At 39.2% G+C, this 21,834-nt stretch overlaps 1 protein-coding gene and 1 long non-coding RNA gene across 7 annotated transcripts in view; one reads left to right on the forward strand and one right to left on the reverse strand.

The window, feature by feature from the left end:
- Nucleotides 1-21,834, reverse strand: part of AGBL1 (AGBL carboxypeptidase 1) — a 754,053-nt gene that overhangs the window by 373,673 nt on the left and 358,546 nt on the right. The window lies entirely within an intron of this gene.
- Nucleotides 14,135-18,172, forward strand: LOC139075967 (uncharacterized). The gene is made up of 2 exons (XR_011527183.1): nt 14,135-14,306; nt 17,727-18,172. It is a non-coding gene; the product is annotated as an uncharacterized lncRNA (long non-coding RNA).

A 21,834-nucleotide genomic window follows, 5' to 3' on the forward strand; every position in this document is an offset into this window, starting at 1 on the left:
TTTTGTATCATTCAAATTAAGATGAAATAAGACATTTTCAGACAAAAAATGAAGTTCAAAGTTTACTTCTCATAAATCAGTACTGAAAAAACTACTAAAGGATATATTTTCCTAAGAAGCAAAAAAAGCACACAGGGAGGATGTGCGATGTAATTGGTAAATTTATGTAACTGGTAAATATAAAATGGTTGACTTTCTTTGCTTCAAATAAGTGAAATTATAGTTAAAAGCAATATCAAGGAAGGTGAGAAAGAGTGTTTAATGGCTAATTAAGTTTGCTAATGACCTCATCTCATTTGGGGAAGTATAGAGATACTGCACAACTTTAGCTAATGTAAGAAACTTAACTAACCTTAAAGATTTATTTTTAAAATGCATTAATGCTTTGTGCTTCTGAAATATTGGAAATGCTTTATTTCTCGTATGGCAGTTACATGAACATTCATTTTGTGATAAATTTATTTTTTGCCATGTGCATTTTTCTGTTTCTATATTGTACTTCAAGATTTTTTAATAAAGGGAAAATTGCAAAACTAATAAAAATACAATTATTAGCTTCTAAAATGGTGAGGGGGAGAATCAAGAAATCTTTAAAAATTTTTGTCAGCAGAGGCAGGCTTTCCTTGCTTAAAAAAGGAAGCAAAGAAGAACTATGTTAAATAAACAGCACAAAACAAGATGGAATAAATTAATCTAAATAGATCAGTGTTCACAATAAATATGAAATTGAATAATCCGAATGATCTCATCGAGATGGCAGCATAGGGGGACTCAGAACTCACCTCCTCCCATGAACAGAACCAGGTTACAACTATTCTTGGAAAAATTACCCCTGAGAGAGAACTGAAAACTGGATAAAAAGAATCCCCACAACAAGGGACAGTCCTGAGGGAGGCAGAAGAGGCAGAAATTCCTCTCTGGAGAGAAAAAAAGCCACCTTCACAAGCTGCAGAGATTCCCAGCCAGGTGGGAGCAAATCTAAGGTACACAGCTTTCCCTGGAGGAGTGGGGACCTGAGCAGGGGTGTGTTATCAGTATAAGCATACTTCAGACTCAGTACAACTGCGACGAGTCCCATAATATCTGCCTTTGCTGGCTATTAACTGCAATGGGGAATACCCCCAGAAAAGCTATCAACATAAGCAGAAAAACTCAGCTTTTAAAGGGCCCTCACACAAATTCACCCATCTCAGAAAGCAACCTAAAATCACCAGAAAGAAAGGTGCACAATCTGTTAGTGAAAAGACTCACTTGATAGGTTCTGGGTGCATCTTGGTGAGAGGTGAGACCTCTCCAGGGACTGAGATATTGGCAGAAGCCATTGATGTGACCCAGTACAGGCATGCCAACACAGACACTGGCAGATGCCACTGGAGTTCCTCTCCTGGCCTGTTAGCCCAGGGGTCTACCCCACCCACTAGACTTAATCCAGCTCGGTCAGGGCAGGCAGCCCACCCTAGGGACTGGCCCCATCCAACAGAAAGCCCTCAGGCTACTTGTCGGCCTGCACAGACTGGGTGCCTGGATCCTCTGCAGGCAGGCGAGGGTTTCCACCTCTGTGGGCCAGGGCCTGTGTGAGGAGCAGGTGAAGTGTGATGTGCGTTGGTGGAGAGTGTGCGGGTCTCTGCAGTGGGGCGACTGGGTATGCTCTGGGTACAGGCCAGGACTGTGTTGACAGTGTGTGTGGACTGGTGGGGGGTGAGGCTTATCAGTGGCAGATCTGTGCTTCACAAACAGCCACAAAGGGGATTGGTTCTACCTTCCACAGCCTAAAACAATTGGGTGCTCCCATGCCTGGGGCCAGCCCCACTCAGCTGAAACCCTGAGAAAGCTGATGACAGCCTTGCAAGCTAGAGGCCTACAGCAGTTGTAAGCTCCTGAGCCTTGCACCAGCCACTCTGGGTGCCTACACACTTAACAGAAAAGCTTGAACAGGAGTGAGCTATTAGACCTTGCAGCCAACTGTGCTGGGGCTCTCAAAGAGCCGGCCTTGGGGGAAAGCTTAGACTCCCGGAGTATCTGCAGTAAAAGCAACCCTGCTGCAGCAGAAGGACACACGTAGCCAACACAGGGGTCACTCCTGGAACGTTCAGACTGGTGACAAGAGGGAAGCATGCTGCTGGGTCTCAAAAGGCATCTCTTACATAAGGCCACTTCTCCAAGAACAGGAGACATAGGTGACCCACCTAATACATAGATATAGCACAGAGAGAGAGGCAAAGTGAGGAGGCAAAGGAATATGTTCCAAGCAAGGGAACAGGACAAAACCCCACAAAAAGAACCAAATAAAACAGAAATAAGCAATCCACCTGTCAAAGAGTTCAAACAAAAATTCATAAGGATGCTCACTGATATTGAGAGAAGACTGGATGAACACAATAAGGGCATCAACAAAGAATTGGAAAATACAAAAAAGAACCAATCAGAAATGAACAATACAATACTGGAAATGAAAAATTCACTAGAGGGACCCAATAGCAGAGTAGGTGACACAGAAGAACAGATAGGCAAGCTGGACAAAAGACTAGAGGAAATCACCCAAGCTGAACAGATCAAAGAAAAAATTAAAAAAGAACTAGGACAGTCTAAGGGAACTCTGGGACAACATCAAGTGCACTAACATTCATATTATAGGTGCCCCAGAAGACGAGAGAGACAAAGGGGCAGAGAATCTATTTGAAGAAATAATAGCTGAGAACTTTCCTAACCTAAGGAAGGAAACAGACATCCAAGTACAGGAAGCACAGAGAGCACCAAACAAGATAAACCCAAAGAGGTCCACACCAAGGCACATTATAATTAAAATGTCCAAAATTAAAGATAAGGAGAGAATCCTAAAAGCTGCAAGAGAAAGGCAACAAATGACATACAAAGGAAACTGACTGACTTCTCAGTTGAAACCCCATAGGCTAGAAGAGAGTGGCATGATATATTTAAAGTGCTGAAGGGAAAAAACCTATACCTAAAAGTACTCTACCTATCAAGGTTATCATTCACAATGGAAGAAGAGATAAAGAGCTTTCCAGACAAGCAAAAGTTAAAGGAGTTTAACACCAAGAAAACATTTCTACAAGAAATGCTAAAGAGACTTATTTAAGTGGGAAAGAAAAGACTACAAATAGGAATAAGAAAATTATCAAAACAACAACAACAACCAGGCAATAAAATCACTGGTAAAGGCAAAAATACAGCAAAGGTAGCAGATCAACCACCTATGAAGATAATATGAAGGTTAAAAGACAAAAGTACTACAATTACCTATTTCAATGATAACAGGGTAATGGATAGACACACACAATATAAGAGGTTAGGTATGATTTCAAAAGCATAAAATGTGGGAGGAAGGGAGTAAAAGAGTAGAGCTTTTAGGAAGAGGTCAAACTAAAGAGACTATCAACTCAATATAGATTGCTATGTACATAGAATATTATATATGAACCTCATGGTAATCACAAACCAGAAATATATAATAAATAGACAAATAATTAAGAGAAAGGAAATAAAATATATTATTAACAAAGCCATCAAACCATAAGGGAAGAGAGCAAGAGAAGAAGAAAGGAGCAGAGAACTACTAAAACATCCAGAAAAAAAGTGATAAAACGGCAATAAGTACATATTTATCAATAGCTACTTTAAATGTCAATGGACTAGATGCTCTAATCCAAAGGCACAGTGTAGCCAATTGGATAAACACACCAGACCCATACATATGCTGCATACAAGAGACACACTTCAGACCTAAAAACACTCATAAACTGAAACTGAAGGGATGGAAAAAGATACTTCATGCAAATGGCAAAGAAAAGAAAGCGGGGGTAGCAATACTTATATCAAACAAAACAGACTAACTGAAAACTGTAACAAGAGACAAAGAAGGGTCTCTACATAATGATAAAGAGAACAATCCAACAAGAGTATATAACACTTGTAAATATCTATGCACCCAACACAGGAGCATCTAAATATATAAAGCAACTGTTAACAGATATAAAAGGAGAAATACACAGTAAGACAATAACAGTAGGGGACTTTAACACTAACTTACATCAACGGATAGATCATCCATACAGAATGCCAATAAGGAAGCATTGGCCTTAAGCAATACATTAGACCAGATGGACTTAGTAGATATATAGAATATTCCATCCAAAAACCACAGAATACACATTCTTTTCAAATGCTCATGGAACATTCTCCAGGACTGATCACATATTAGGGCACAAAACAAGTCTCAATAAATTTAAGAAGATAAAAATAATACTAAGCATCTTTTCTGACCACAAAGGTATGAAACTAGAAATAAACTATAGGAAGAAAATCAGAAAAGCCACAAATATGTGGAGATTAAACAAAATGCTACTGAACAACGATTGGGTCAATGAAGAAATCAAAGGAGAGATCAAAACATACCTGGAGAGAAATGAAAATGAAAATATGGCATCCCCAAATCTATGGGATACAGCAAAAGCAGTTCTAAGAGTGAAGTTTATAGAAATACAGGCCTACCTCAGCACATGAGAAAAATCCCAAATAAACAATCTAACAGTGTACCTAAAGGAACTGGAAAAAGAACAACAAGGTCCCAAATCAGCAGAAGGAAGGAAATAATAAAAATCAGGGCAGAAATAAATGATATAGAGACTAAAAATACAATAGAAAAAATCAACAAAACCAAGAGCTGTTTCTTTGAAAAGATAAACAAAATTGACAAATCTTTAGCTAGACACACCAAGAAAAAAGAGAGAAGGTTCAGATAAATAAAATCAGAAATGAAAGAGGAGAAATTACAACAGACACCTCAGAAATACAAAAGATTATAAGAGAATACTATGAAAAGCTATATGCCAACAAATTGGACAATCTAGCAGAAATAGATAAATTCTTAGAACCATACACCCTTCCAAAACCGAATCAAAAATAACTAGAGAATTTGAATAGACAAATCACCAGCAAGGAGATTGAAACAGTAAACAAAAACCTCCCAAAAAATAAAAGTCCAGGACCAGATGGCTTCCCTGTTGAATTCTACTAAACATTCAAAGAAGACTTAATACCTATCCTTCTCAAACTGTTTCAAAAGATTGAGGAGGAGGGGAGGCTTCCTAACTCATTCTATGAAGCCAACATTATCCTGATACCAAAACCAGACAAGGACAAAACAAAGAAAGAAAATTACAGGCCAATATCATTGGTGAACATCTATGTAAAACTCCTTAACAAAATATTAGCAAATTGAATACAACAATACATTAAAAAGGTCATACACCATGATCAAGAGGAATTTATTCCAGGGATGGTTCAACATCTGCAAATCAATCATTATACATCACGTTAACAAAAGGAAGAATAAAAATCACAGATCATCTCAATAGATTCAGAGAAAGCATTTGACAAGATACAGCATTCATTTATAACAAAAACTCTAAAGAAAATGGGTATAGAAGGAAAATACCTCAGCCTCAGCATAATAAAAGCCATATATGACAAACCCAAAATTAGCATTCTCAATGGATAAAAACTGAAAGCTATCCCTTTAAGAACAGGAACCAGACAAGGATGTCCACTATCATTGCTCTTGTTTCACATAGTATTGGAAGTTCTAGCCAAGGCAATCAGGCAAGTAAAGAAATAAAAGGGATCTACACTGGAAAGGAAGAAGTGAAACTGTCACTATTTTCAGATGACAAGATTTTATATATAGAAAACCCTGAAGAATCCACTGAAAATCTTCTAGAAATAGTAAGTGAATACAGTCAAGTAGCAGGATACAAAATCAACAATCAGTTGCATTTCTATACAGTAACAACAAAGTAGCAGAAAGAGAAATTAATACAATCCCATTTACAATTGCAACAGAAAGTATAAAATACCTAGGAATAAAGTTAACCAAAGAGGTGAAAGGGTTGTACACTGAAATCTGCAAAACATTGTTGAAAGCAATTGAAGAAGACACAAAGAAATGGAAAGATACTCCATGATCTTGGATTGGAAGAATTAGCATAGTTAAAGTGTCCATACTTCCTAAAGCAGTCTACAGATTCAATGCAATTCCTATCAAAGTTCCAATGACATTTTTCACAGAAATAGAACAAAGAATCTTAAAATTTATATGGAAAAACAAAAGACCCTAAATAGCCAAAGGAATCCTGAGAAAAAAGAACAAAGCTGGAGGTATCACCCTCCCTGATTTCAAAATATACTACAAAGCTGTGGTAATCAAAATAGCATGGTACTGGCATAAGAACAGACACACAGATCAATGGAACAGAATCAAGAGTTCCGAAATAAACCCACACATATATGGACAACTAATTTTCAACAAGGGAGCAAAGAACATACAATGGGGAAAGGAGAGTCTCTTCAATAAATGATGCTGGGGAAACTGAACAGCCATAGCAAAAGAATGAAAGTAGACCATTATCTTACACCATGCACAAAAATCAACTCAAAATGGATTAAAGACTTAATGTAAAATACAAAACTTCTAGAAGAAAACATAGGCAGTGTACTCTTTGACATCGGTCTTAGCAGCATATTTTCAAATAACATGTCTGACTGGGCAAGGGAAACAATAGGAAAAAATTAATGGGACTACATCAAACTAAAAAGCTTCTGCATAGCAAAGGAAATCATCAACAAAATGAAAAGACAATCTAACAAGTGGGGGAAGATATTTGCAAACCATATATCAGATAAGGGGTTAACATCCAAAATATACAAAAACTCATACATCTCAATGACAAAAAAACTAACAACCCAATTAAAAAATGGGCAAAAGATCTGAACAGAAATTTCTCCAAAGAAGATATACAGATGGCCAACAGGCACATGAAAAGATGTTCAACATCATTTGCTATCAGGGAAATGCAAATCAAAACTACAATGAGATATCACTTCACTCCCATCAGAATGGCCATAATTAACAAGACAGGAAACAACAAATGTTGGAGAGGATGTGGAGAGAAAGGAACTCTCATACGCTGTTGGTGGGAGTGCAAACTGGTGCAGCCACTATGGGAAACAGTGTGGAGATTCCTCAAAAAATTAAGAGCAGAACTACCACACGATCAAGCTATTCCACTGCTGGGTATTTATCCAAAGAACATGAAAACAAGAATGCGTAAAGATACATGCACCCCTATGTTCATTGCAGCATTATTCACAATAGCCAAGACTCGGATGTAACCTAGATGCCCATCAAGGGACAAATGGATAAAGAAGTTGTGGTATATATACATAATGGAATACTACTCAGCCGTAAGAAATGATGAAATCTTGCCATTTGTGACAACATGGATGGACCTTGAGAGTATTATACTAAGTGAAATAAGTCAGAGGGGAAAAAGCCAAATACCATATGATCTCACTCACAATTAGAAGATAAAACAAAAACAAACACATAAAGACAGAGATTGGATTGGTGGTTACCAGAGGGGAAGTGGGAAGAGAGGACGACAAAAGGGGTGAATAGGCACATGCGTGTGGTGATGGACTGTAAGTAGTCTTTGGGTGGTGAGCATGATGTAATCTACACAGAATTTGAAATACATTACCATGTACATCTGAAATTTATATAATGGTATAAACCAATGTTACTGAAATAAAAAATTAATTAATTTAATTAAATAATCTTTTAGAAGACACTACTATCTATTGGTTTTTTCCTAAAAACAAACAAAAACTCCAGCTACGTAATCTTTAGAAGATGAATATTTAAAACAAATTACAAAAGAAAGTTTGAAAAAAAAACTTGGGCAAAAAAATAGATTCACTAGGCATATTTTTATCCAATTTAGCAATACTGGTATGAGGGAAGAAATTTAATTTAAGGCAAAAACATTGGACAGGATAAAATAGTTCCAAGGGCAAATAATATTGGAATGTTTTTAATAAACTTCCTTAGAAACTGATAGACCAAATAGAAAAAAAAAATAATAGAAAAGGCAGGATAAAAATTTAAATAGCACAATCAAAGAGCTTGACCTTCAATAATCCTGCCCCCAACAGAGAATATGTCCATGTTTACACCATATATTGGACATTCATAAAAATTTGTCAGGTACTAGGTCATAAAGAAAACTAAATAAATATTAAAGAACTACTCCATGGAGTCCTGATCACAAGGAATTGAATTAGAAACCAAGCATCACCTCAAAGTTTATAAGAACAATTATTCCAACAATAATAACCACCTCTACCACCACTCTCTAGCACCTAAAAACAGAATCTGATCAATATGTGGGTTAAAGAAATAATGATTGAAATTATAAAATATGTAGAAATATAATAAAATAATGCTTATCAAATTTCCATTGCAAAGTTTTATTTTAAAAAACAGGGTAGAGTTAAAATAAATATTTTGTTCAAATCAAGAATCAAGTGGGAAAAAATGGGGTAAAAATCAAAGAAAGAAGGTGAAAGGAATATGCACACACACAAATAATGAAATGGGAAAAGACAATAGAAATGATCAGCAAACCCAAAATAAGACAGAGAAAAATGACTAGTAAGTTAGACAAACCTCTAACAATTACCACCACATGAAAAGTTATTCATGGCAAAATCATTAATCAGGATAAAGGAAAACACAATATAATTCTCAAAGGAACAATGGACTAAGAAACTCACAACCGTGAATGTGTATACTGTTGACATCACTTCCGTATACAAAAGCAAAATTATTATAAGCAGAAATTGACATGATCATAATAATAGCAGAATATTTGTTTAGAAAAAATTACATTAGAGGATTTTTTAAAAATTGTTAGAGTTTTTCTGGGTGGTGTGTGTGTGTGTGTGTGTTTGCTTTTAATTAATGGAGAACTTAAAAATCGACCAAAGAAAGCAAAAAATAATAATAATAATAATAAAACTCCAAAGCAGAAACAGACAGATAGATAGATAGATAGATAGATAGATAGATAGATAGATAGAAGGATGGATGGAGGGAGGAAGAAAGAGAGAGAGAGACAGAGAGATGGATGGATGGATGGATGGATGGATAGATAGATAGATAGATGATTGACTGACACTAGCTTCAAGATAGTTGTAATTTTGGAGACGAAAGGATGGAAATTGGATTTTGAATGGATACCAAGGGGGCTACAACCCTTGTCAACAAATATTTTCTTTGCTTAAAAATAAAATCCTGAAGCAAATATGTAAAAAAAAAATTGTTAAATATCAGCATTAGCTTTAAGTGTGTTCCTACACTATCCTCTCTGTATTACTGTATGTTTAAATTATTTTATACACAAATAAAACAAACACGTGGGTCATAATGGCTCCTGGTATACATTAATGAAAAGAGAATTACTGAGACATTTTTCAAAAATCAATGCTCCAGAGAAAACAACTATATATATGTATATATATACACTTTTTTTAAAGCAAAGAGAGTTCTAAATAACAGTATTAACTGAGGAGGACAGTGAGATGGCAGCAGCCATACTCCACTGATGTCACAACACTATGGCAGTAGTGTTGATGTCCCCCCTCAGTAGTTATGGCACTGCAGTATCTGTAGACAGTCTCATGACTGGATCCCATTCAGCAACTTGGCAGGATAGGATCAGGGTCCCGTGTCCAAGAAAATAGTTTCCAGAAGCTGAGCAGCATGTGAGGACTGGACCCCACCTCTCCCAAGACTATATCCTGCTTATCAGGGTACCAAACATAAATGCAGTATGTTGGCTGAATCATTATTTCTTCATGCTCAATCTGAATGCTTCAGAAGAGGCTCATCTCACATTTAGCTCCAGGATTGAGCACATGACCCAGGTCTGGCCAATCAGAGCGCCACATTCCCTCAAACACACTGAACATGCTTCATGGATATGCATCAAAAGCCTTCCTCAGGACTGCTGCTGAAATGGTCGAGGAAGGGGAACCCTAACTGGAAACCATAAGTATTAAAAGTCTACATATAGTTGAAGTTGCTGGTGATCATCTTTTCTACCATCTGGGAAGCAGAAGTAGGAAAGAGAGAGGGAGATGTTTAAAGGGAGGAATGGGGAGAAGAGAGGAAGACCAATGCTTCTTTGTATTTTTCTGATAAATGTGCATTGCTCCTCTTTTTGACTTAAGCTAGTTTTTGTGAGTTTTTATTACAAGTAAAAGGGTTCTGACCCTATTATCCCAGCCATAAAAATCAGGCAAAAACTCTAGTACTAGCTGAAGAAGAATTTTCATGGCTAATGAATGTGCTGATGCAGAAGCAGGCTGACATTCCCATGGTGGTGATAGATTTTTCGGGGTCATACCTGTTTAACTTCGTGATCAATGGCATAGACCTTTGGGACAGCTAGCAGGATGAAGGTGCAGCCCGTGGCAATAGAACTGGGATTTTTAATCTTGTGAACTACCTAGCCTGCGTATTAGACACTCAGTCTCACTCTCACTAGGACAGCCTGCTAAGACAAACTAAGCTCCTCAGCCCAAAACAGAGACATTGTCCTGCAGAACCTACAAAACCATCATGGGAACAGCCAGCAAAGAGGGGAAAATGATGATACTCAACAGCCAACTTTCTTAGGTGTGAACATTAAACAAAGAATGGGATGACCTACAAACCTCTACTCTCTATAAAAAGCATTCTAGGAGAAGAGAAATTAGCTACAACCATAAGAGCAACCTTGATGCTCCAGAGATGTGTCAAATGGAACTTGTCTAAAATAAAACCAGTCATCCTCTTTTACAAACATGACCCCTCCCCCACCCTTGCCCTGTATTTACCACATATGAAGTGGGTGGGATATAGTCTATTTACAGTTAGTACCTGAACTATCTTTAGAAGGAAATACTTGATAAATACTTAGAGTAAAATGTTAGGCTTTCCCCACCCCTCACCCCCGTCCCAAGGTCACAAGGGCTGGGGTGTCAGTGAGCACCAACGGTTCAGAGAATAAGCAGCAACCACTCTGCCTGCAAGGGGGGGACATTTGGGGAGTGGTTTGTGGCTCCAGAAAAGGAATGAAGAGGATGAGAAAACAAAGGAGAGTGAAAGGAAGGGGTGAAGAGTGGAGTCAAGGGTTAATATGAGGCCAAATGCAGCAGTGGGGAAAGGCCAAGGGGATTTTTGAGGACAAGACTATAAAGGAATGATTTTAGGAGCTTTCTTTCATGGTGTCCATGGTGACTACTATCTGACCAAAAGCTCTTGGGTCAAGCCTACAATATTCAAGAATGTTTCTCTGTATGTTTTGCAGGAAAAAGTGAAGGGGACAGTTTCACATATAGATAAAAATTGTGTAAAACTCCACAGTGTTACAGACGAAAGTAAGCTTCAGGAAATCTTGGAAATACCGAGGGACTTTAAACTTCCACAAGAGGAAGGTGGGCTCCAAGCACTCTTTTCTGCTTCTCAAAGGGCCAGGAGACTCACCTGACAACAGATTATCCTGCTCTATAAGTGATGCTGTTGTCCTTTGGCATGCTCAAGTCTTCCTCAATTTCTCTCTCCCTCGGCATTCACATTCTCCCAGGCTGTCTTCTTCCATTTCTTCTAAATGTCTCTCAATGTCCTTCCTTCAAGCTCTTTCCTCCTGAAATACTCCTCTTCTTACAGTCTCCATCTTTGTTTGGTTCTACTACCTACCCAACCCCTAACAGAAAACGAAGTGACTCCTTAAATCTCCTCTCCCTATAACTCCTGATCACCAATTTGTCTCTATTCTACCCCCTAAATATTAGTCTTGCTTCCTCTCCATTTCTACTATACTAGTCCAAGCTTTCATCTTCTCTTACCTAGAAATTGCCTTCTTCCAATCTTCTTCATCCTCTCTCCAGTGCCATCAAAATGATCTTTCTAAAGTATGTTTTATCTTAATACACACTTGCTTAAAGCTTATCTATGGTTTCCCATTGTTTTTACCATAAAGGCCAGTTTTAGCATGTCATACAGTCTGATTCAGTGCCACTTCTCTCTATATTTCACTAGCCAGACTGAACCATCTGTAGTTCCAGTATATATTCTGTCACATTTTCTACTTGTGGTTCTTTTGGCTGACCCCTCCTGTCTCATGGACAGTTACTACTCACCTTACAGGCACTGCCTCCTCTGTGAAGGTTTCCCCAAATAACAGCTCAGCACTTTTCTTCTGTTTACTTGCATCACTCCATGTAGACCTTTATAATGACTTCTTTTACAGTGAGATATAATTTCAGTTAAATTTCCCCCACTAGTCTATGAGCATTTTAAGGAGGGTATGTGTGTCAGAAGTTTCCATCTCTCACGCATAAATGGAAGTAAAGTCCACCTCAAAGAGCTATTGTGAGAAGAAAGAGAATTCATGAATGTGTGATATTTGGCCAATGCTTAGAATACAATTATTTTTTGTAAGTATTATTTACCTTCTGTTCTCTATACTCCCATCTCCCATAGATACCCAGAACCTAGCATAAGGCCTAGAACTGATACAGCCCCATTACATACTTCTCAAATGATGACTAAAAAAATTATTAATTTTATCTAGTGCTTCACAGTTTACACAATCCTTTTGCCTGCATTGGCTTATTTAATCACCAGTGTAAACATACCCTCCTCTTCACCCTCCACATCCCACCAACCTCTCTCCCTTAAGGATTATATTTACTGGCTTCTGAAATCATGCCCCTTCTCTCTGTCTCCTCTGCCACAGATCTGGTACATCCCTTTCCTCTAAAGCTGAAAGCATTATCTCTTAGCTTTAAAACTTGCCGCTCTTAGAGTAGTGCCCCCATGCAATAACCAGAGTGTTTGATCAAAAATGCGCTGTTGTCCTCACACCTCTGCCTGAAAGCTTTGCTGTATCCCCAGAGCTCTCTGGATAAAGTTGGGGCTCCTTAGCAGGACTCACAGGGCCCTTCATGGCCTGGCCCCTACACCCACCTCCAGCCACATACCCTACCACTACCTTTCTCTCTACAATCAAACACTGCCAAACCTCTTGGAGTTTTTCACATAAACCAGATTGTTTCTTCTCCCCCCCACCCCCACCATGATGACACTAATCCAATCACAGCTCAAATATCATGTCTCAAAGGAAGTTTTCCATGAACACTCAGACCAAGAAAAATTTCCCTTTCCTGTATCCCTATGGAACCCAGATCATATCACATAGATCCATACCATATTATATTGAAACCATCCTTGTATGTATCTGATTTCTCAATAAACTGTAAACTCTTAAGGAGAAAGGATTATATTTTTGTCTAACCACAGTACTAGGCAAAGAGCCTAGAAAAAGCAAATGCTCCTTAGAATTCTGTTAAATTGAATGGAACAAAGTTGAATTCAGTGAGAATGGAGATATTGTGATCACCCAAATCTCAAAGAAGAGGAAACTGAGGCTCAGAGAAGTTACAGAGCAAATCAACCACAGTCTTGGAGCTTGTAAGTGATGGAGCTGTGCTCAGAAGCCAGCTTCTCTTATTCCAAAGCCTATGCTATTTTAATATAGTAGATGCCTCTGTGAAACAGGATATCTTACTATTCTCTTTATTTGCAGGATTTTTCACTCTAATCTTAAAGTCACTTAGCCAGTTTGCAATCAGTGTCCTTATCTATAACTCAATGATAAAAACAGCAAGGCTAAATGACAGCTGCCAAGATAAAGGGGTAAATTGCCAATTCTCAGGTTGGACTTGTTCTAGAATATTAGTGTTGTCATGCAGATAAATAAAAAGTACCCGCCTGTAGAAAAATCCATCTCAACTTGTGAAAGTTAAAAAATTATCCAAATCCAAAAACTTCCCCAGAGCTAACCAGATATCTCATGACTCTCTGGCCCTGCAAACAGCAAAATTTCTCAGCAGCTGCAAAAAAAGAGAGGAACCCATTGGTGCAGCTGAGCAGAGGGTTACAAATGGATTCATCAGGGGAAAATGCTAAAATGCCCACAGGTGTGAGAGGACCCATACGTTCAGTCTACTCAAGAATCCACTGGAAAAAAAATTAAGTTCTCAGAGCAGAGGCAGCCTGCACCCACTCCACAGATGATGAAAGAGTGAGAGGAGGCACCCATGCCTAATTACATTATGGTACTTTCCACAGTGCTGCATCTGGAGTGATTTCTCAAGTGTAAAGATAACAGAAAGTGTGAGATAAGGAGGGAGGCTGGGCTGCCTCATTATGATGTCACAGATGTCTTGTGGAACAATGGGCCCTCAGAAGTGCCTTATGCTGAGCTTTTTGAGATATCACAACAAACTTACATGAAAAACCCTGGGTACTCCAGCATGCATTTACCCAGGCGTTGACCGAAGAGAATGATTCCATGTTGTTCTTTATTTCCTTTCCCACACTTACTCTCTGATCTTTCTTTGTAAGTATATAACTTAGATCATGGATCAGAAAACACCACCCAACAATCAGGAGGGGCTCCAAAGGCAGAACTTCCTTAACTTCTTTGATGTCCTTAGAAGTGATGTGTGCACCCTGCAATAAGTAAAATCTAGACCAGCGGTCAACAGACTTTTTCTTTCAAAGACTAGACAGTAAGTAGCATAGGCCTTGTGGACCTGACCATCTCTCACAACTGCTCAACTCCACTGACATAGTGAGAAAGCAGCCACAGACATTATGTCATGAATGAAAATTGCTGTGTTCTGATAAAACTATATTTATGAAAATGGTCCACAGGCCAGATCTGGCTCAAAGGCTGTGGGTTACTGACCTCTAATCTGAACCCTAACAGGCCAGATAGGTGATATATCCAAATGTCTATGCCATTGCTCCTTCCGGTTAAATTCTCTGCTTCAAATTGCTTATTTTTGTGCTTTCTGGCTCACTCATGAAAGTGCAGAAAAAAGTGACAACTCAGTAATAGTCACATCAAGAAAAATGATACATGTGGAAACACTTTGGAAAATCTTACAAATGTAGGGCATTACTATTAGCACAAACAGATCCAACCAGATTTGACCGGAGTTCATTCATTCAGGGTTCATCACACAAGCATTTTTTTTAAATGTATGTCATATGTCAATTACTGTGTGAGACCCTGAAGACACAAAGATAAACAGAAGTTCCCTTCTTTTAAGGAACTTTTGGTCAAGTATAAAAAAGCAAACCAGCAAGGGCAGTGTAGTGTGATGGGCCCAATAATGTCGTCAACGCTTTAGACTATCCCAGATGTCTTTCCTTTCTGGGACTCCTTTGTCACACATCCTCTTCCCACTGCTCTCAAGCCCTTCTGTTAAGACTAATTAGTCCACCAGTTTGAAGATTGGTACTCCAGGGAATGAGAGAACCATGACACTGCTCAGCTTCTTAAATCCACAGTGAAATGACAGTCCTGAAAGCCAAATTTCAAGCAGAAGAAAACTAACTATAAAAGTTTGGTTATATTTTCCCCTAAATCAAGAACGAATGCTTGGAAGATTAACTCTAGAGGCAGAAGGATGAATATTCGATGTAAGGGAAATTTCTGCTACAAAGGAAGAAGAAAGCCCTCTCAATGCCTGGGCGAGAAATTCAAGTAAGAGGAACATTCCCCATCATTGGAATTGGCCCAACAGAGAAGGGTGATGAGTTGTAGTGGTTGCTTGAAGAAAAGAGGGCATGTACTTAGAGAAGAGAGGGAAATGGGGAAAGAGAGGAAGGAAGGAGGGGAGGGAAGGGGATGTGTCAGAAAGTTGAAAGGAGGAAACAAGAAGCTCTGCTCTGGATCTTGTGTATGGTGTTGCAGGCAGCGCTGGGTTGGGGCGCCGCCTTTGTGACCCCCATAGATCTCATCTTAGGCCTGCATCTGAGTCTTATTTCCTGGCATTACCTTATCATCATGTCCCCTGCAAACTTCAACTCTACCTCCCTGCCTCCATTCTTGGCTGGATGTACAAGTCTGGAACTGGGTCAGCTCCTCAATAAGAAGTGATCGTAGTTTGCAAGCTGGAACTGGACTTCACATTTTGGCAGCAGTCTTGAGGGTAGGGGAAAGGGAAGTGCTTTCCAGTTGGGGTGGAGTGCATGACTGCTGGATTACAACACAGAATATATATCTTCTGGTGACTTCCCAGCTGCAGAATCCTGGCTGCAATTAGAAACCTATACGTCTAGTCATTTTATCATTTTTATACATTTAGGAGCTCAAGTGTTTGCTCTAGCAGCCTGCAGCTGGCTTGCTGTCAACTCCCAGCTGTTGTTTAGCTGAAACGCCCCAGCTAAAATTGTGGGCCAATATGACCGGAAACCAAATTGGGGGCTGAATAAAAAAGTTTGGAATTGGTTAACAAGGTTTAGTGCTCTCATTCTTTGATTCAACCAGGTGAAACCCACTCATTTAGAAGAAAGCAGAGCATGGTAACTTGAAACCCATCCAGACACTTTTGAGAACGCTTTACATAAAACAGACTCACCCTGCAAACCAATGGTCTCTCAATGATTATCCAGGTGCAACACATGTCATTCCATTAGGTAGGCTTCTAGTTTTCCCCGCTTCCCAAGGATCACCAGTTCAGAGACTTAATTCTAAAAAAGTAAGTTTGGCTGCTTAGAGAAAGGATGAATTCAATATTTGACATTTGGGGTAGTGTTCTTCATGAGTCCTTGGACAACTGCAGGAAAAATAATATTATTCCCACAGTTGGGTCCTTCATAGATAAGATTGAGAGGCTACCTAAATGCATTAGCCTTGCTGTCTGGCACGGTCTGGCCCTCCTTGCCAACTGAGCCTTCATTTCTCTCTTGATTGAAGCCAATTCCTTTAAAAAAAAAAAAAGGGGGGGGACTTTTCTTTTCAAATTTTCAGCTCATTTCATTACCAAGGGCATCCAGGTTTCTAAGAAGTGCCTTCCTCAGACCTATAGTCTGCATTGATCCAGCCCAGTACAAAATGTTTCTGATGACTCCATAATGTCACATCATTTATTAATTATAATTTTCATCGTCATTCTGTTCACTGGCAATGGAGTCAACTGCACTGGGAGCACCACAGGGTTAGGACTTTTCTTCAGCTGTCATGGGGCTGGGGAGCAGCTGCCCTTGGAGGAAGCAAGCTCCTTTATCAAGCAAAGAGCTACAATAGGAAGAGAGAGATTGCAGGTGGACTGAACTTGTCTCTGGATAAATATTGCACCTTGTGGCCATTCCCTTGTGACCTGACCTTTCCACTCTTTCATTTCTGATTATAGAATGCCCTCTGGTTCCAGTTCTAGAAGGTCAGGGAAGACTGAGGATCAGAGCAAGAAAGAGCTAGCAGGCCCAAGGGATAGAGGGATGGTTAAAACCACAGAGTACTGGTTGACTAAAGATCCTGGGCAATTCCATAGAAAGGGTGTGCAGTACCATCTGAGTCCTATAGGCTGAAATGTCATGAAGATAAACATCTAGCAGGTTATATAAAGAGAATAACATGGAAAGCTATGCAGGTAGGGTTCACATTCAGGACTCAAGCTGGGAACTGGGCCACTAGGTAAAGATATCATCAGAGGTCAGCAGGAATCAGTGTGCAGAGATGCAAGTTGAATAAAACCATAATCAAGAGTAGAGTAAATATAGACAGGCATGGCTGAGACCCACATATCCACAAGCAGGGAGACATAAGGAGGGAGACAGAGCATTTGAACTTCAAAAGACACATGGATGTTAATTGTACTGACCATTATCTTACTAATGGCAATGAGGTAGAGAAAATAAAATTATAATACAGAGTCTAAATAATATAAAAAGGAATTCTCATAGCTATCCTCAAGTTCTTTACTCATAACAACTATATTTACTCCATTTATCTCTTTCATTCACGCAGCAAACAGTTGTCTTGTGCCTGCTCTGGGAAATGGACTGCGCCAGGTGCCCGTGTTACAAAACTGAATAGACAGAGTCTGTGTTTTCAAGGATCTCACCATCCTGCCAGGGAGGCCAACATACACATGACCACAATAAAGTGTGACAACAATTGTGATGAGGTGATCAACAAAGCACAAGTTGAAAAGTGTGAAAAGAGGACACAAGAGTCTCTCCTATACATGGAGAAGGGGGATGAGTTAGGAAAGATTTTAGAAAAGGAGTAACATATCCTGGGCCTAGAAGGATATGAAAATAGAAGAGAAAAAATGAAGAGAAGGCAAACTGGTCAGAAGAAACAGTACAAGCAAGGAACAGAGAGGTAAAAATCCACAGTGTAGATCAGAAGTGGAGAATAATAAATGCCCTTATGGAGAACTCATAAAGTGCCATACATTATACAAAGAACTCTGTGTATTTTATCTTTATTTAACGTTTGGCACAGAATAGGCAAGCAGAAATTTTATAATTATCTCCAGATTAAAAATGAGGAGACTAAGGCATATAGAACCTTGCCATAACTTGTAAATGGAAGAACCTAGATTTGAACCCAGGTAGATGTGATGTCAATGCCCAGCCTCTTAGTTGCTATGCAAATCTTCCTCGGGTCTAATGTACGCGGGGAGAAGAGAAGGAGGAAATGAAGCCACAGTTTGTGAAGATCTATGGGTGTGATTCCAAAGTTTAGACCTTCAGGCTGAGGTTGCTCACAGGTGGTTCTACAGATCACCTGCATCGGAATCCCTTGGGGAGGGGGTTACTATGCAGATTCCCAGGCCTCGCTCACATCTCCTGAATCCTGAACTATGGGAGGAAGCCTGGGACTTTACATTTGAACAAACAAGTCTGAGGGATCTGAAGGAAAGGTTGAGAAACTGATTTAGGTCAATACTTCCCCAGTCTGAGGATATACAAAACCGTCCAGGAACCTTGTTGAATCTACAGCATCCTGGGATTCAGATTCTTTCAATAGGTCTGGGTTGGGCTCAGGAATATTCTAATTAAACCTATGGGTTGATGACCATTAAAGAAGGGGGTAATGCATTCATATTTGTGATTTAGAAAAAAAATAAATAACCTCTGATGGAAAGACAGAATGGAAAACCAGAAGCCAAAAAACCCAGTTGGTTAGTGTTATAATTATCATAATTTAAGTACTATAATTTAAGCAGGAGATGGTGAAATGTAAACCATGCAAGAGTGAAAATGAAAAAAAGACTATTAAAGAGGTAAAATCACTAAGACTTGGTAACTGATTAACATAGGGGGAATGGATAGAAGGGGTTGAAAACTACTCTAAGGTCTCCAGCTTGGACTCATGGATAGAGGCTAATGCCGCAGGAGAGTGGAACTTATTCAGTAGTGACCAGGTGGCATATGGCATTTTGCAAATGCTATCTTGTGTTTAACAGATATTTATTATGAACCAGGAATTAATGTAAGACCATGAGACTACAAAGATGAATAGTATGTAGTCTCCTCACTTGGGGATTCTGCCATCTGACTGGGAAGAGGGCAGATATACTGTTAAACAGGTGAGACCAACGTGTCTACAGAATGATGGGAGCACGGAAGAGGAGATGAGCCAGCCTGGAGGTTCAAGGAGGTTTTCTGGAGGAAAAGGTCCTTAATATTATTCTGATCCTCACGGAGTTGAGGGAATCTCCTCTGACAAGTTTAGGGTTAGCAGTATCAGATCGGTAGGTCCTGGGTAGGAGATTACGGTTCCCAACACTCTCTTGGGGAAGAAATTATTACCATTGCTTTACAGATAAGGAAACAGAAACAGAGATACATGCATGACATTACTCAATGTCAACTGAGTTAGATGGAGTGACTTCAAAAGCCATACTTTCTCAGCGAGAAAACAGATTTGCATTTTTGGACATTCTGAGTTAGAGATGAATGAGACACAGCTGGATTGAGGTATAAAGACAGTTGGGTATATGGATCTGTACTTAAGATGAAACTCAGGACCGGCCCGGTGGTGCAGCAGTTAAGTTTGCACGTTCCGCTTCGGCAGCCGGGGATTCATCAGTTCGGATCCCGGGTGCGGACATGGCACCGCTTGGCAAAGCCATGCTGTGGTAGGCGTCCCACATATAAAGTAGAGGAAGATGGGCATGGATGTTAGCTCAGGGCCAGTCTTCCTCAGCAAAAAGAGGAGGATTGGCAGCAGATGTTAGCTCAGGGCTAATCTTCTTCTTCAAAAAAAAGATGAAACTCTTGCTGAAAATAGACCTTTTGGAGTCTTCTTCATAGAAATCAAGTTCAAATAGACAAGCATCGATCTGACATGTATTTGCCAGGCTCTGCAGACATGTGACATAAGTGTAGAGATACGATCCAATACCTGGCTGTGAAAAGTGACAGGTCAGGAGTTCTTAACTTGAGGTTCAGGGACCCTCCATGTTGGTTAACGGCCTCTAGAAGTTTCGTGTACAAAATTGTTTGTATTTGTGCATTTTTCTGGGGTAAGATCATTGATGTCATCAGATACTCAAAGAGATCCATGATCCAAAAGAAATTAACACCACAGATTTAAGACCTGACAGTGTAAAAAAAAAAAAAATATGTTTCTTATCCATACATTGTAATAGATTATGAAAAGTGACACATATATTTGTGAGTTGTCTGTGCAGTCCTACATGAAAATGAATGTCAATTATTAAAGAGCAAAATGTCTGACCTTAGCAGGGCTACTGAAGGAGTACCAGATCATCTTGATTGTTGCCCACAGACATCCTCTTACAATTTTGATTTAGCCTGGAAGTTACATTTTCACACAAAATTGTAAATTACAAACCCTCTCTGGCAAAACAGTAGAGAAGCAGCAGATGAAACACAGAAGCAAAACAGGGCTGCATTAGAAATGACATGAAAACAGAAAGATGATTCTGCAAAGAACATGATGGAGATTCTACAAAGCATACTGAAAGACAGAAAAACGATTTTCTTGGATATAAAATTAAGACTTTACACCTACAAATCAGATTTCTTGAGCAAGTACAGACTAAGGGAGTAAGAATTATTCTTATTTTTTGAGTACTAATCGTTCAAATACAGTAATAGTTACAAATACAATAATTGAGTACTTCCTATGTTCCAGACACTATTGTCAGCAATTTACGTGGATTCTCTCTTTTGATCTTCACAACCCTACTTTGAGATAAGAACTTAATTTTCTCAATACTCCCGAAGAGAAAACTGAAGCACAAATGGTTTAAAGAGCATGCCCAAATTACCCAGCTAGGAGCAGGGAGAGCTAGGGTCTGTACCCAGCATCGTGACCCAGAACCTGCATGTGCTCAACCACATCACTGTACCACATGGCCTGGAACAAAAACAGACCAAAGATGTCTCAATCCATGAACAATCAAGATGACACCAGAATAAGAGGGACGAGAGCATCCTCTAAGCCATCTCTACTCAAAGTATAATCTGTGGGCCAGCAGCATTGGCATTACCTGGAGTTTGTTATAAATTCACAATCTCAGGTCTCACCCCAGATCTGCTGAATTTAAATCTAATCTGCCTTTTAACAAAACCTCCAATCAACTTTGTGTAAAGTTTGAAGAGTGCTACTCAAAGCCACATCTGAATAATGATGAGATGTTAACAGCCAATACCGGAAGATTTCAACTTTTGATTTTTACTGTTTATATATAAAAATTATGCTTATTTTCCATGTATGTCAGGAGTCAAACAAACTCTTACTGTCAAGGGCCAGACAGTAAATATTTTAAGCTTTGTGGGCCACGCAGTCTCTGTTACATCTATTCAGCTCTGCTATTGTAGTGCAAAAGCAGCCACAGATGACATCTAACCAAATGGGTGTGGCTATGTTCCAGTGAAACTGTTTTTAAGGACTCTGAAATCTGAATTTCATATATCACAAAATATTCTTTTCTGATTCTTTGCTCAATCACGTAAAAATGTAAAAACTCTTCTCAGCTTGTGGGCAACACAAAAACAGAGGATGGCTCAGACTTGGCCCATGGGCCACAGTTTGCCAACTCGTGATACATACCAAGCTGTATTAAATTTTCATTCCGTGTGCAGATTCATTC

This window comes from Equus przewalskii, chromosome 1 (genome assembly GCF_037783145.1).
Source record: "Equus przewalskii isolate Varuska chromosome 1, EquPr2, whole genome shotgun sequence".
NCBI classification, from domain to species: Eukaryota; Metazoa; Chordata; class Mammalia; order Perissodactyla; family Equidae; genus Equus; species Equus przewalskii.